The 10,309-nt window shown below is 41.1% G+C and overlaps 1 long non-coding RNA gene across 1 annotated transcript; it reads right to left on the bottom strand.

The window, feature by feature from the left end:
- Nucleotides 1-4,159: 4,159 nt before the first annotated feature.
- Nucleotides 4,160-10,065, bottom strand: LOC141414942 (uncharacterized). Its single transcript, XR_012439956.1, has 2 exons — nt 9,475-10,065; nt 4,160-8,847 (listed from the first exon to the last, which is right to left on the bottom strand). It is a non-coding gene; the product is annotated as an uncharacterized lncRNA (long non-coding RNA).
- Nucleotides 10,066-10,309: the final 244 nt, after the last annotated feature.

The raw sequence follows: 10,309 nt of genomic DNA, 5'->3' as shown, positions 1-10,309 counted from the left end.
TTCTAAATTACTACATGAAATACTCTTTTGTGGTTACTATAAACTACTGAGGTCAAAGCACCATTTTTTTTTTTGTCCCCTAGCCAGTGGTTCATGCCTGTAATCCTACCTACTCAGGAGGATTATGGTTCGAAGTAAGCCGGGGCAAATAGTTTGAGAGACCCTATCTCAAAAAAAAACCTATTACAAAAATGAGCAGGTGGAGTGGCCCAAAGTGTAGGCCCAATACTGCCAAAAGACAGAGAGACAGAGAGAGAGAGAGATAGGGTCTTGCTTCCCCCCCTCCCCCCCGCCAGGTTGCCCTTTAACCTCACTCCTCCTGCCTTTGCCTCCTGAGTAGCTAGGATTACAGGCATGCATCACCATGCCCAGCTAAAGAACCATTTCTTTTTGTGTTTGTGTGGTACTAAGGTTTGAACTCAGGGCCTAAATCTTGAGCCACCCCACTAGCCCTTCTTGGTGATGGGTTCTTTCTAGATTGGGTCTCATCAACTATTTGCCTAGGCTGAATTCAAACCGCAACCCTCCTGATCTGTGTCTCCTGAGTAGCTAGGATTACAGGCGTGAGCCACTGACATGACACAGGCAAGTGCTAACACGGTTACTGCGTGTTCCCCACTGCATCAGTGATCTGTGAGTTGTCTGTATCAGTTATCTAAGCCTCCATTAAAACGTTGTGTCTGAGGTGGTGGCGCACACTACAACTCCAGCACTTGGGGGCTGAGGCAGGATCATGAGTTTAAAGCCACCTTGGGCAACTCAGTGAAATCTTATCTCAAAAAACACATTCCTGTTCATAACGAAGAAGGAAAGAACAGGAATATTGTTTAGGCAACCAGCAGCATTACCCAAACTATGTAAGGATGACTTACAACAAATGCCTTGTACAGCCTGAGGGGTAAGAGTCTCCAGGGTATACATTCTTTTCTCTGATCTTTTTTTTTTTTTTTGGTGGCACTGGGGCTTGAACTCAGGGCCTTCCACTTGCTAGGCAGGTACTCTTACTGCTTGAGCCACTTCTACCAGCCTGTTCTTGTGATGGGTTTTTCCAAGATAAGGTCTGAGAACTATTTGCCTGGGGCTAGCTTCGAACCATGTTCCTCCTGATCTCTGCCCTACCTTCTGAGTAGCTAGGATTTCAGGAGTGAGCCACCAGTGCTGGGCTCCTCAAAATTTTGGGATTTGAACTCAGGGTCTACACTTTGAGCCACTCTACCAGCCCTTTTTTGAGTTGGGTATTTTTGAGATAGAGTCTCAGAAACTATTTTCCCGGTCTGGCTTTGAACCATGATCCTCCTGATCGCTGTCTCCTGAGTAACTAGGCGTGAGCCATCTCACCCTGCTTTCCTTGAATGTTTTTGAAGAATATTGGCGCTCTAAGCCTCAGCTTCTTTATCAGAAAGAGAAGGGGGTGGAGTGGGGGGAGTTAATAAAAGTCTCCCAGTTGGCTGTGAGTGGGACGTAAGCTAACGTGGGGGAAACTTTCAGAGTGCCAGGCATGTAGTGTGTGCTTGGTAACAGCTGGCTTTTTTTCATTATCTGCTGATGAACAGATCCTGTGCTGAGTCACTTCTTCACATTTATGTGTAGAGGAAAGAGAGGCTACTGCTGAAGAGTTGTGTCATTCCCAACAACCCAGTTCATATAGGATATAGTGGCAAGTGTTCCATGATGACAGTCAACAGAGCTGAGTTCTCTCCCGTGCTTTGCAGGGACAGACTGGAAAAGTCACAGATCACAGGACTCTCTGAGGGTAGTCTGTCTGGAGAATCTAAGACTTCAGAACAGGTATGACTGCTCCTTTCTCCTGGACTCTACTGCATCCTTTGAAGACAAAACAAACCCCAGCAGCAGCAACTATATGTAGCTGCTCTGAAGCTTAGTTTCCGATTGAGCTGGGCAAAGTGGCTCACAACTGTAGACTCAGCACTTGAGGCTGAGGCCAAAGGATTACAAGAGCCAGGAGTGCAAGACCAGGCTACCCAACATGGCAAGATTCCATCTCAAAACAACAAACAAAACAGAAAACACAATCATATTTGCCCTAATTCATATAGTACTATGAGGATCAAATTAGATAATGTAAGTGAAGTCATGAAATGACATCTTATAAAAGAATCCTACTATGTACAATTGAAACCTGAGTTTTGGACCCAAGGCCCAAACTGCTGGAATTCTACCTGCCAGGTCTGGCCACTAGCCCCTAAATGCCAAATAAAGAGGCATAGTAAAGACAGAGAGTGATGTATTACATGGCTCGGGACATGCCATGGGAAGAGGCAAAGTAAGCACTCATTCCCATCTTCAGCCATCTGCTGGGTACAGACCTGACAATAGGTTTAAGTAGATAAAAGAACTGGGGGGGCAGGGGACAAAGGTATACATGGTTACATAGTCCCAGTCCCAGGTGTGGTCTTATTTTGGGGGATACTCCTAAGTTTATCTGGAAGGTGGTCTATCTTGAGGAGGGTCTACTGTTGGGGAGTAGTTCATAAGATGTTACCAGTTCTGTCCTCCCTGGAATCCAAGGTGATTGTAAAGAGAATGGCTTAGAGCAAAGACAGATACAAAATGGAGAGATGCCAAGCTTTTCTTCATTACTTCATGGGTCTGAGTAAGGAGTCCATTCTTCTCAGCAAAAGCAGTTTGAGCTCTTCTTACACAATGAGCTTTATATGTGTTATGTAATTCACCCACTAGGTAGAAGTGGAAATGACTGTCCAGTGTCTGCTCTTTTCCTTAGAAATAAAGACTTCTGGTTTTTTAGCTAGGCTAAAATAATGTACTCCCCAGCTTCCCTTGCAGCTAAGTGTGGCCAGATGTCTATGCCTTGAGTCATGAAATATAAATGGAATTTTAGTTTGTTACTTCCAACTGGTGTCTTAAAAGGAAGACTTACAGGCATGGTGGCTCATGCCTGTAACCAGGTGCCTGGGAGGCTGAGGCAGGGGAATCATGAGTTTGGGGTCTGGGTGACATAGTAAGACTATTTCAAAAGAAAAAAGAGAGCAGGGGAGAACTGATCTCTCACCCCTGCATTTCAAGAAGGAGGTGCTTTTTCTCTCTCCATTTCCTCCATTTCTCCTGACTTTATTCTGTTATAGTAAAACAAATCCTTCCTTGCTAAAACATTTTTGGCTTTCTTTTTTTGGCTGACTGGAATGCTTATAATGGCTGGCACTTGAAAAGCCATGATGCATCATGAGGCAGCATGAGGATTGCTGGGAACAAAATAGGAGGAAATGAATGAGTTGTTCAATGAAGTTTCCAAACTTTTTAGAGTAAGTTGGAGGATTCTTTTACCCTTAAATATTTAAGCCAGTGCTTCCAAGGTCAAAGGCATTCTCATAGTAAACACCGTTCAGTGATCAGAATCAGGAAGTGTAACATCAGTACATCACTGTTACTGAATTTGAAATACATGGTCACATTTCTTAGTTGCCTTAATATTGTCCTTTACAGTGTCTTACACCATCTAGCATGTAATGTGCATTGTGAATTGATTTTATTGACAATGTCTCCTTGGTTTCCTTTACTCTGGAAGAAATCTATTTATGATTAAAAACTTCCATAAACTAGGAGCAAACTGAATTTCTTTAAAAGTAAGGATAATAAAAAACAAACAAATATGTAGTAAACATCATCCTAAATGGAGAAACATTAGCGGTATTCTCTTTAAAATCAAGAATAATACAGTGCTTACTATCACTCTTTTTATTTAACACTGTATCAAATATTCTAGATAGATCAGTAAGACCAGAAAAAACAAAATAGTAAGAATTAGAAAGGAAGGTAGGGCTGGGAATGTGGCACAATTCTTGCTTAGAAAAGAAGAAATAATGGTAGACTATATGATTGTCTACATAGAAAACTAAAAGGAGTCTGCACTAAATCAATATAAATAATAGGAAAATTTAGCAAGTGGCTGTATTTCAAATCTCTGACAACAGACAAATGGAAAGCATAACTGAAAGAAATGACATAATTAATGATAGTAACAAACCATAATAAAAGACATGCAAGAGAGTCAAGTCACAGTGACCATCATCCAGCTCAGTTTTTGTTGCAGCACAACGAAAACAATTCAATTCCCCAAAACAGTTCATCAACAGGCAAAAACAAACTAAGTACATGGCATTCTGCATGTTCAAAGCTGCTCCTCTTCCTCTTCCCTGTTCTGACTTTGGGATCTGGACCTACCTCAATAACTTTTTTTTTTTTTTTTGGCAGTACTGGGGTTTGAACTCAGGTGAACTACACCTTGAGCCACTACACCAGCCCTTTTTTGTAATGGGTGTTTTCAAGATAGGGTCTTGCAAACTATTTGCCTGGGCTGGCTTGGAACTACAATCCTCCTGATCTCTGCCTCCTGAGTAGCTAGGATTATAGGTGTGAGCCACCGGCGCCTGCCCTCAATAGCTTCTGCTGTTTGTTCTTCTGTTTCAAATTCTACAAAGGCAAATAAATCCCTTTGGATATCAAGTAGACTTATAACTTGACAAACCACACTGCTACATTTTCCAAATACTTTTTCAATCTAGCTGTGATTAACATTGTGCAGAATTATAAGCAATGATAAATTATAAGCAGTATTAAATATGTACAGCTCTACTAGCTCTAGTCTAAGCATTTCACAATTTATATACCTTACTTAGAATGTCAATACATTTTTAACTTTAACGACAAAAAAGACATACAAAAGCATTCATAAAGTAAAAAATCTTATTGAAGGAGATTAAATAAGGCCTAATTAAATGAAAGATGTCCCAGTTCACGGAAACGAAGACTTAATTTCATAAATTACCTTTTTTTCTGAACTAATTCAAAGATTTCATGAAATCCCAGCAGTTGGTAAGATTTAATGAATTTGGATGTAAAATTTAGAAAACCAAAACTTTAGCATAAGCAAATCTAGTGACTGGAAAAAGTGATGAGGATTTCTTAAGTAAGATATACAAAGTGCTAATTATAAAAGGTTGAAAAATTCAATCTTACTTAGATTAAGAACTTCTGTTCATTAAAAAAATCAAAAAAATCAACTTAAGTGAGAAAGATAAGCCATAAATTAGAAACAGGTATTTTCTACACATACTACAATACATAATGAAAAAGATGTAATTCAACACATGAACAAACATGGATATTTCAAAGATGAGAAATATGCATGCCAGTACACTTAATAAAGAAATACACAATGCCATTAATGATCGGGGAAACTAAATGTGAAAACCTCACAGAGAAATTATTTTATACCCAATTGTTTGATTAAAAAAAGATAAAATGTCAGTGACATTTTAAAAATTAATAAAGATCTGAATAATAAAGATCATTAAGATCGTTTATATATTGGTGAGGTTAGAAATTGTTTAAAAATATTACTTCAGGAAACAATTTAACATTATGTTGTGAACATTCAATACACCTTTTAATCCAGTAATTCCACTCCAGTGTCTCCCACCCTCCGTCTCCTTAGCCCATCTCAGAGAAATTTTTGCATATATGCCTCAGGAACTAGGAATATGAATCTTAAGACCTGAGAGCATAGCTCAAGTGGCAGAGAGCTTGCCTAAAATGCACGAGGATCTGCATATCGTAAGAAGGAAAAAAAAAATCTTCATAGTACCATTGTTCCTAATAGCATAAAAAGTGGAAATAAGAATATGCCATCAAAAGAATGGTGATATATTCAATATAATGGAATATTTTTGCAGCAATGGAATTAAACTATAGCTATGTATAGTAACATGGAAAAATCATAGTGATACTGGAATTGTTCCTGAGTTCGTGTCCTGGCATAGTCAATGATTAAAGACATCAGACCGAGTTAAAGCAAGCACAAAGCTTACCGAAAGGATAGCAAAGCGCCCTGATGGGTAGGACTTAGCGAAAGAGCTAAGCCAAAGAATGGCTGAAGTCCAGGAAATGACATAGGGCACTAGCTTAGTTCAACTAGTCTACCTTGAAACTGCATTTGCGATTGGTTGGCACCTAGTCAACTTCTCACTAAATCCGATCACCTATCCATCCCTCTCCTTATTGAACTGGACATTCTAGGAAGGTCTGGTCAGCTCGTCCTGGCCTTGGGGCCCACTACCTACATGTGCAGCTGCATCTTGTTACTTTGGTGATGGGCTTAATTCTGAGAAGCCCTTTGTTTCCCATGCCTCTTTAGATGTCTGTCTTTAAAGATGCTTCTGTCTGCCTTATCTAGAAAAGGGACCACTGTATTATCTGGGTGAGAAGCTAGTCCCTCACGTCTCCTTAGATGTTTGCTTTTAAGGATGCCTTCCTGTCTCCTTCATCTAAGACCAAGTTGCTTCTGCCATCTGTTCCCTTTACATTCCCAGGGTCATTTCTGCAGTTTATTCCCCCTCATGTTTGCTCCCCTTACAATAGTACAGCAATGACTGAAAAATGCATGTCTCAGAAGACTATATTTGAATATGACTGTTTATACTCAAAGATGTCCAAATATGTTTGCTTAAAGTCAAATATAAGGAAAAGTAAAATAATGTACCTTTAAGGAACATGTGTGCACATGTGCAAGTATAATATGCATGTTAATTCTTTAAAATTCCTTTTAAAATTCTTTAAAGTTCTTTAACAGAAAAACAAGGATCTCGAAATACTAGATTCAGGACATGAGGGCAGGCAGTAAACAGGATAGAGGAAGAACTCTTAAACACACATTATTGGTAATTTTCTATTTGAGTGCTATTTTGAGCTTTGGGCTCATTGGTATTTACCATTATTGATAATGAAAAATTTAAAGCCCCGTGGATGGCCCATTAGTGACTGTGTCATAAACTAAGGATTATAGTTAATCCAACTCTTGGCACCCAGGTTCGAAGAGATAACATGGAATAACTATGTGGCAGACACTTGCTTCTAAACTTTGTTTCTTAACTCATTTAGTCCTATCAGTGAGAAGATTCTATTGTTGTGCCTATTTTCTAAATGATAAGACCAAAGCCCAGAGGGGTTAATAGTAACTCTTCCAAGGGTACAGCAGATCTGGGATTTAATCCAGGTTAGCTGGTTCTAGAGTCTATGCTCTTAATCAGTACTGTACAAGGGATCTAAATTAATGAAGATACAATTATATTAGTGTTTAGTCATGACAAAGTTATAGTATGGTGCTTTCTATAACAATATTAAAGAAGGAACCATATGCATAGCTCTGTAGGTATACTAAAACCCAACGCTTTGTACACTTTAAGTGGGTGAACTTTATGGTATATAGATTGTATCTGAAGCTTAAAAAAAAAAACACACACACACACACAAACCACAAGTACATCACTTTATAATGGAAACTGGGTCCCTAAGTGATTGTTTGCTATTTTAGGAATTTAATATATGCCCATCAGTAAAATATATACCTTCTGCACGCAAAATAAACCTCACTGTGCAGAGAACACTTACTTTAAGAAGGGTGATAAAATTTTATTCTACTATTATGAGTGGAAAAATATTTAATTCCCAGCTTTAGCCTTTTCACATCTGTCAGGCAATCTAATGTGTCTGAGCTCCCAAGATAAATTCATACTGCAATCATAACTGTCTGTGTGTATATTGAGGATATACAAACAATAAAACCTAAGAAGAATAAGGGTAGAAAAAGGACTGAAAACATACTGATATTTTTAAATTGTGTAGTTTTCTTCCATGTGCACAAATTTTTGCTTTTTCCTTAAGCCATACTATTTGCTCAGGCTAGCTTCAAACTGCGATCCTCCTGATCTCTGCCTCCTGAGTAATTAGGATTACAGGCGTCAGCCACCAGCACATAGGTTTTTTTGACAGTACTGTGGTTTGAACTCGGGGCCTCGCACTTGCTGGACTAGCATTCTACCACTGGAACCACACCTCAAGCCCTAAAAGAATATACTTTTATGGAGCATATGTGTGTTCTTGGCCTTTACCACTATTAAGTCCTCTTGGCTCCAGACAGGCTACCAGACGCTCAGGCAAGCCTTCTTATTGCTGCCAGCCATGGGAGTAGTGTCTGTCAAGTTCTCTGGTGCTCCTAAGAGGCAAGTCACCAAGCCTGGTGTGCTTCAAGCAGTACAGTACATATGGGGCCTATTTAACTACTTGAATCCTCCTCTCAATTCTTGTGCTTCCTCAAATCCATCCTGAGGTTTGGGAAACTAGTTCCTTATCTAGTTTCTTATCTCTTGGTCAGTGAGTCACCTATGCGGGTCAATTTAGGCCAAAAAATAGCCACTCTGCAGCCTAGGTCATCTGGATTGGCTATTACATTGAGTAATGCTTAACTTCAATTTCCTTTTGTATAGTATTCATATAACCTTCACAGAGATGAAAAAATTCCTGTCTATATAAAGCTTTTTCTTTATTTTGTGCTTTTACAAATTGTGTGTATGTGTGTCTGCAAGCACTCTGGGTTTATCTCCTAGCATTCAGATTTTTATCTCTGAATCCCATCTTTCCACTAAAAGGAACTCCTTGGAAAATCCGTGGATTCCACGCCTGAGGCAGGAAATGTATCAGGTAATCCTGGAACAAAATAATGGAGCAGGGTAGAGTGAGAAGAGGAATGCTGGTGAAACAAGATTAAGATGCTCTGATAATTGTTGAAACTGGGTGTTTGGGTATGTAGAAATTCTTTATAATACAATACCCTGCTTTTGCATAATTTTAATTTTTTTCCATAAAAATAGCATAAGAAGTTAAAAATAATTGTAATTATTAAATTAAAAGAGTAATAGCATACACATGGTAAGTTTTCATTTAATAACAACATACAAAAAAAAAAGTCTCACACTCCAGCTCCGCTCCTGAAGGCAATCCTGGTAAGTTTCCCATGCATTCATCAAGGCAATTCTGTTAAAATATGAAAAAAACACATGCACATACATATACAATTTTTTAAAAACCACGAGTAGCACATCATACACATTAGTATGAAGGTTTGTTTTAGTAGTTACTTTTGGGGGAGGCAGAACAGGTTTTGAACTCGGGGCTTCAAGCTTGTCAGGCAGGAACTCTACAGTCAGCCTCCAGGCCTTTTTGCTCTGGTTATTTGAGACAGGGACTCTCTTTTTTGCCCAGGTCGGGCTGAATCAAGATCCTACACCTTACCTGCTGTAGTGCACCACCATATCCAGCTTTTTTTTTTTTTTTTTTTCTGAGATTGGGGTTTGGAAAACTTCTTTTTGTCCAAGCTGGCCTGGAACCACGATCCTCCTAAGCAGCTAGGGTGACAGACTAGGATACACTTGTGCCCGGCTTAGTAGCTAACTTTTAATACACTACACAATACTGTGGATTGTTATGCCTTACCAATTGGGTTTCTTTGATACAATCAGAAGATAAAAGACCCACATCTTCTCCATCCTCAGGATTACTTACCAACACAACAAAGGCTGGCTCAAGGGCTAACCAGGCTCCTGTCCCTAATGTTAAAACAAGTTTTAAAGTTTAGATCTGTTTGAGGGGCTTATCTGTTACCTTGAAACACTGTATTACATCGCAGGGCTTTTATACGGAATGCAAACTCCACAGAGATTCGCCATGTAAGACAGGTCACCCCACTGCGACCCGGCCGCGGGGACACTCCAGTTCCGGCCACGCCCACGGCCACGAGGCTGGTAGCGTGGCTCACCCCTGCGGTACCCCGGGCACTAGCGCCCGGGACAGCGGGCTCCCTCGCGAGAGCCGCGGCTTCGCTTCCTAGCTCTTCCCGCCGGCTCTCTGCCCGGCCGGGGGCCCAGCGCGACCCGCGGGTCTGCGAATCCTCAACTCTCGGCCGCTGCCGTCCCGCCGCCCTTGAGACCGCGGGCCGCGCTCTCTCGCGCACGGGGGTGGGGCTTTCTCAGGCTGTTACGCAGCGGCCCGAGGAAGTAAGATGGTGTCCGCTGGTCGCCCCGGGACCGGTGCCTAAGGCAAATCTAAGGGTCCCCGATAGCCGAAGAGCCTTTTCCAGCCCATGGTCCCGCACAGGCAGAACTAGGGGGAGCCCAGAAGTTTCAGGCTCCGGAGGTCCTAAGCACGACCAAGTACGCCGCAGGCCGGAACAAGTGTTTAAGAGAACCCCGAAAGCGCGCGGAGGCGGGCCTGACAGTCACCATCTCGCGACATCAAAGTGACGTCGCACAGCAAGCGCGTGTTCTAGTCTTTCACCTTCAGTTAGCCTCCTCAGTTTATGACCGTACCCCTTTAAGCGAGTGATGGACAGTTTTTTTAGCCTATCAACTTCCTGGCCAACATCCAATCAGATTTAAACTTCTGTCAGCCGCCGGAGAAGTTGGAAGATAGGGGTCGAAAGAGGGAGCCCGCTCTTTGT

The sequence above is a fragment of the Castor canadensis genome, chromosome 12, assembly GCF_047511655.1.
Source record: "Castor canadensis chromosome 12, mCasCan1.hap1v2, whole genome shotgun sequence".
Taxonomy (NCBI): Eukaryota; Metazoa; Chordata; class Mammalia; order Rodentia; family Castoridae; genus Castor; species Castor canadensis.
This window is presented reverse-complemented; position numbering and strand designations above follow the sequence as displayed.